This window comes from Mustelus asterias, chromosome 3, assembly GCF_964213995.1.
Source record: "Mustelus asterias chromosome 3, sMusAst1.hap1.1, whole genome shotgun sequence".
NCBI lineage: Eukaryota > Metazoa > Chordata > Chondrichthyes > Carcharhiniformes > Triakidae > Mustelus > Mustelus asterias.
The window spans coordinates 151829608-151836069 of NC_135803.1; the positions used below are offsets into that span (position 1 = coordinate 151829608).

At 47.0% G+C, this 6462-nt stretch overlaps 1 non-coding gene across 1 annotated transcript; it reads right to left on the reverse strand.

Moving 5' to 3' along the window:
- Positions 1-2594: 2594 nt before the first annotated feature.
- On the reverse strand, positions 2595-2793 carry LOC144491939 (U2 spliceosomal RNA). The gene has a single exon (XR_013497519.1). It is a non-coding gene; the product is annotated as a U2 spliceosomal RNA (small nuclear RNA).
- Positions 2794-6462: the final 3669 nt, after the last annotated feature.

The window sequence follows — 6462 nt, forward strand, 5'->3', positions numbered from 1 at the left end:
CACTACCACCCTCTGTCTTCTGTGACCAAGCCAGTTCTCCACCCATCTAGCCACCTCCCCCTTTATCCCATGAGATCCAACCTTTTACACCAGCCTACCATGAGGGACTTTGTCAAACGCTTTACTAAAGTCCATGTAGATGATATCCACGGCCCTTCCCTCGTCAACCATTCTAGTCACTTCTTCAAAAAACTCCACCAGGTTAGTGAGGCATGACCTCCCTCTCACAAAACCATGCTGACTATCGTTAATGAGTTTATTCCTTTCTAAATGCGCATACATCCTATCTCTAAGAATCCTCTCCAACAACTTACCTACCACGGACGTCAAGCTCACCGGCCCATAATTTCCTGGGTTATCCTTCCTACCCTTCTTAAATAATGGGACCACATTAGCTACCCTCCAATCCTCTGGGACCTCACCTGTGTCCAGTGACGAGACAAAGATTTGTGTCAGAGGCCCAGCGATTTCTTCTCTCGTCTCCCTGAGCAGCCTTGGATAGATTCCATCAGGCCCTCGGGATTTGTCAGTCTTTATATTCCCTAAACAACCTAACACTTCCTCCCTTGCAATGGAGATTTTCTCTAACGGATCAACACTCCCCTCCGAGACACTCCCAGTCAACACATCCTTCTCCTTTGTGAATACCAACGCAAAGTATTCATTTAGGATCTCCCCTACTTCTTTGGGCTCTAAGCATAATTCCCCACTTTTGTCCCTGAGAGGTCCGATTTTCTCCCTGACAACCCTTTTGTTCCTAACTTATGAATAAAATGTCTTGGGATTCTCCTTAATCCTGTCTGCCAAGGACATTTTGTGACCCCTTTTTGTCCTTCTAATTCCTCGTTTGAGTTCTTTCCTACTTTCTTTGTATTCCTCCAGAGCTCCCTCCGTTTTTAGCTGCCTGGACCTAACGTACGCCTCTCTTTTCTTTTTGACCAATCCCTCAATTTCCCTGGTTATCCACGGTTCTCGAATCCTACCCTTCCTATCTACAGGCACATGCCTATCCTGCAGCCCTAACAACTGTTCCTTAAAAGACTCCCACATGCCAGATGTGGATTTACCCTCAAACAGCCTCTCCCAATCAACAGCTGCCAATTTCTGCCTAATCCCACTAAAGTTAGCCTTCCCCCAATCCAACAACTTCCCCTTGGGACACCACTCATCCTTTTTCATCACTATCCTAAAGCTAACAGAATTGTGGTCACTATTTGCCACATGTTCCCCTACCGAGGGAGGGAAACATGTGGCAAACAGGAGGAGAGAGATGCAGAGGAGACCCAGGGCACAGCAGTTGGTTGTTTGGGTTGGCGGAGGTATCAGAGTTAAGACAGGGAAAGGCTGCAGAGGGCATCGATAAAGCCTGGACGAGGATATTGGATTCTCTGTGTTGGGGGACAATGGGAATCGGCAAGGATGAAGCCGTGGTCAAGAAGGAGATGAGCAGAAGTTCAGATGAATTGGAACTTGTGGAATTTGGTAGTGGGGAGGCTGGTTAAGTGACATGATGGAAAAAAAAATCAACTCTTGCAATGATGAACGCATGAACAAAAAGTTTCACTGGAACTGCATTAAAGGTGCGTCTTTTGGACTGTGGGAGGAAACCAGAGCACCCGGAGGAAACTCACGCAGACACGGGGAGAAGGTGCAGACTCCACACAGGGTCAATTTAGCATGGCCAATCAACCTAACCCGCACATCTTTGGAGCGCGGGAGGAAACTGGAGCACCCGGAGGAAACCCACGCTGACACAGGAAGAAAGTGCAAACTCCACACAGACAGTGACCCGAGGCCGGGATTGAACCCGGGTCCTTGGCGCTGTGAGGCAGCAGTGCTAACCACTGTGCCACTTGTTCCCGATGGAAGAAGGTGGAAGAGAGTATGTCCTGGAGGTAACAAAAACTCCTGTTGGCCCTTCCCGCTCACTTAATCCTGCGTTTGGATCCAGGCCAGGGGATTGTAAAAAGATTCCTTGCCCAGTGCTGGTCTGACAACCTTCAGTTCTGGACAATCTCACTGTAGCACAAAAGCAAGAGGAACGCAAAATAACCCCAAAATATGAGGCGATGGTATCAGGAAAGATCCAACAAGAATAGCCAATTTAAATTGTTTGACTCACAAAACTTAAGATGTATCAGAAATTCTAACAAATCATCACAGGAGCTCATTATGAACTTCGAATGATCTAGAATGTTCCTGACAAATGTGATGTATATGGTGATAAACGAGCTGTGTCGGCTAATGAGTGCTCATTAAATTAAACAGGAAGGTTAATGATAAACTTTCGTACATTAAAGGTCTAGGCACAGTGCTGAAGAACCTCTTAACGAGTTTATCTTCTTGTTCGTTATTAAATGAAAGGATTGAACTTGTATAAACGTGTTCGCATATCAGTGGGAAACGAACCATCGCTTCAGTGAGTTGCCCTTTCTGTCACCGATGTTAAACTGCGTGATTTTACCTCCTGCCAGTTCATTTTTTTTTTGTTTTTATTCCAATTCAACCAAATCAAGTCCAATTCAGAGTCTCAACAAGTTGAGACATTCCCAATCCAAGCTGACAAGACAGGGCTCTCACCTCCTGTCTTGGGCTTGATCTACATGATCCAAGCTGATTGGAGTAGGCATAGCTCCTCCTCCAAGGCTTGATCTCATTTGCATCTTAGCCAAAAGGCCGAGATGCTGCTTTTAAAAATTGCTTCAAATGAAGCTAAAATGTAACCTAATGACTTCAACCAAGCAGAGCATGTCGACACTACACCTGATCTTAGCCAAAAGGCCGAGAAGCGATTAGAAAGCAACAGGGCAATAATTATTTTCTGTGAAGTGAATGACTTGCTAATGTAATCATACTCCCAGAAAGCGAGTGTTTCAAAGACATAAGGTCCTACAATTCCTCCAGCAAGTATCGTCGGTGTGGGAAATAAGAACATAAGATCGAGGAGCGGGAGTAGGCCATCTAGCCCCTTGAGCCTGCTCCGCCATTCAATAAGATCATGACTGATCTTTTTATGAACTCAGTTCCACTTACCCGCCCGCTCACCATAACCCTTAATTCCTTAACTGTTCAAAAATTTATTTATCCTTGTGTTAAAAACATTCAATGAGGTAGCCTCAACTGCTTCACTGGGCAGGGAATTCCACAGATTCACAGCCCTTTGTGTGAAGAAGTTCCTCCTCAACTCAATCCTAAATCTGCTCCCCCTTATTTTGAGGCCATGCCCCCCAATTCTAGTTTCACCTGCCAGTGGAAACAACTTCCCTGCTTCTACCTTATCTATTCCCTTCATAATCTTACATGTTTCTATAAGATCTCCCCTCATTCTTCTGAATTCCAATGAGCATAGCCCCAGTCTACTCAGTCTCTCCTCATAAGCCAATACTCTCAACTCCGGAATCAACCCAGTGAATCTCCTCTGCACCCCCTCCAATGCCAGTATATCCTTTCTCAAGTAAGGAGACCAAAACTGTACACAGTACTCCAGGTGTGGCCTCACCAGCCCCTTATACAGCTGCAACATAACCTCCCTGTTTTTAAACTCCATCCCTCTCGCAATGAAGAACAAAATTCTATTTGCCTTCTTAATTACCTGTTGCACCTGCAAACCAACATTTTCTGATTCATGCACAAGGACACCCAGGTCCCTCTGCACAGCAGCATGCTGCAATTTTTAATCATTTAAATAATAGTCAATTTTGCTGTTATTCCCACCAAAATGGACGACCTCACATTTACCAACATTGTACTCCATCTGCCAGACCCTCGCCCACTCACTTAAACTATCTTAAATTTAAGTTTATTTATTAGTGTCACAAGTAGGTTGAGATTAACACTGCAATGAAGCTACTGTGAAAATCCCCTTGTTACCTCATTCTGGTGCCTGTTTGGGTACATTGAGGGAGAATTTAGCATGGCTAATGCACCTAACAAGCACGTCTTTCGGACAGTGGGAGGAATCCAGAGCACCCGGAGGAAACCCATGCAGACTCGGGGAGAATGTGCAAACTCTACACAGATAGTGACCCAAGCTGGGAATCGAACCCGGGTCCCTGGCGCTGCGAGGCAGCAGTGCTAACCACTGTGCCACCGTGCCGCCCCATGGGATCTATATCCCTTTGAAGACTTTCAGCGTCCTCTGCACACTTTGCTCTACCACTCATCTTAGTGTCATCTGCGAACTTTGACACACTACACTAGGTGCCCAACTCCAAATCATCTATGTGAATTGTAAACAATTGTGGTCCCAATTTCAGAGAGCACCCATGAAGAGAGAAACAGATTTTGGTCAGGAGTTGGTCGAGGCGTGGGATGGGTCAGGTGGCAGCGGGTGGGTAGGTGTAACCTGAAACAAGGCCATGTGGTTCATTCTCATTGGCGTGAAAACTGAGCCCCCCATTTAGACAGGATGATAACAGTGGCAGTCAGCTCACCTGCCTAGAGCCTAATTGAGTCACTTAAGTGGCCAATTAAAGACCTGTTTCCACCTCCACTGCCATTTTACCAGTGGTTGGGGGATGTGGGACACTACCACATGGGGAGACACGCTGTTGGGCTCCAGCAGAGTGGGGATCCCCATTCCTGATGTGGGAAGAGAATTGGATGGAATGTCTATATCGAATTCTTTACAGCACAGACACTTTTGAGCCAACTGGTCTGTGCTGGTGTTTATACTTGACCTGAGCCTCTTTTCATTTGACTACCTCTCATCCTATCAGCTTAAGTCCCAATTCCTTTCTTCCTTGTGTTGTTTAGCTAGCTTCCATTAAACGCATCTGCGCCATTCACCTCAACCGTTCCCTGTGATCATAGAATCATAGAATCCCTACAGTGCAGAAGGAGGCCATTCAGCCCATCAAGTCTGCACTGACCACAATCCCACCCAGGTCCTATCCCCATAACCCAACATATTTGCCCTGCTAATCTCTCTGACACTAAGGGGCAATTTAGCGTGGCCAATTAACCTAACTCGCCCATCTTTGGACTGTGGGAGGAAACTGGTGCACCCGGAGGAAACCCACGCAGACATGGGGAGAGCATGCAAATTCTATACAGACAGTGACCCAAGGCTGGAATTGAACCCGGGTCCCCGGCATTGCGAGGCAGCACGGTAGCACAGTGGTTAGCACTGCTGCTTCACAGCTCCAGGGACCTGGGTTCGATTCCCGGCTTGGGTAACTGTCTGTGTGGAGTTTGCACATTCTCCTCGTGTCTGCGTGGGTTTCCTCCGGGTGCTCCGGTTTCCTCCCACAGTCCAAAGATGTGCGGGTTAGGTTGATTGGCTATGCTAAAAATTGCCCTTAGTGTCCTGAGATGTGTAGGTTAGAGGAATTAGTGGGAAATATGTAGGGATATGGGGGTAGGGCCTGGGTGGGATTGTGGTCGGTGCAGACTCGATGGGCCGAATGGCCTCTTTCTGTACTGTAGGGTTTCTATGATTTCTATGATTTCTAGCAGTGCTAACCACCGTGTCACCGTGATAGCGAGTTCCACAATCTCACACTCTCTGTCTCGAGAAGTTCTGAATCCCTTATTGGGCTGATCACTGACAATCCAGTTAGTGATCTGAAGCAGGGATCCTCTGATTCCATATTCACTCCCCACCCCCCCTCCCCCCCCCACCCACCTCCCCCGCCCCCCACCACCCACTTTAGACCAGGGGTGCTGGGGCAGTAATAGTGACCTAACTGTGACATCACCTGAGATAATTCATTCAGGCTAGGCTAATGTCAAAGACGTGATGTTCCCAAAAGCTGAGATATGCTGCTAATTGTTGACAGATTCACGACTTTGACAATCATCTGTCTTACTTCTAAAATCAAGTGAGAGGCACACGATTCAGTGGCGAAGTAGCTGTCCTGTCTCGGGTAACATCTTCAAAGAAAGAATCATAGATTCCCTACAGTGCAGAAGGAGGCCATTTGGCCCATCGAGACTGCACCGACAACAATCCCACCCCAGGCCCTATCCCCACACATTTACCCCACTATAACCTACGCATCTCAGGACACTATGGGCAATTTATCATGGCCAATCAACCTAACCTGCCCATATTTGGAATGTGGGAGGAAACCGGAGCACCCGGAGGAAACCCACGCAGACACGGGGAGAATGTGCAAACTCCACACCGACAGTGACCCAAGCCAGGAACTGAATCCAGGTCCCTGGAGCTGTAGGCAGCAATGCTAACCACTGTGCCACCGTGCCGCCCATCTTGTCCTTAGCCTCTCCAGTGATGGCTTTAAAAATGTATGAATGAATCAGTTGATGTCCTCTGGACAGTATTCACATGTAGATCAACATTAGGCAGGAAACATTACAGTAAGGGCAAAAATTGCATTCTTTTACCCCCAGGCTGACAGTTGACATTTAGCTGCTAAATTGGTGCATTCATCCCACAGTCCAGTTATTTGTCAGGGTCGCCAGTTCTTGCATCTACTGTTTGTATTTTAATCAAAAGGC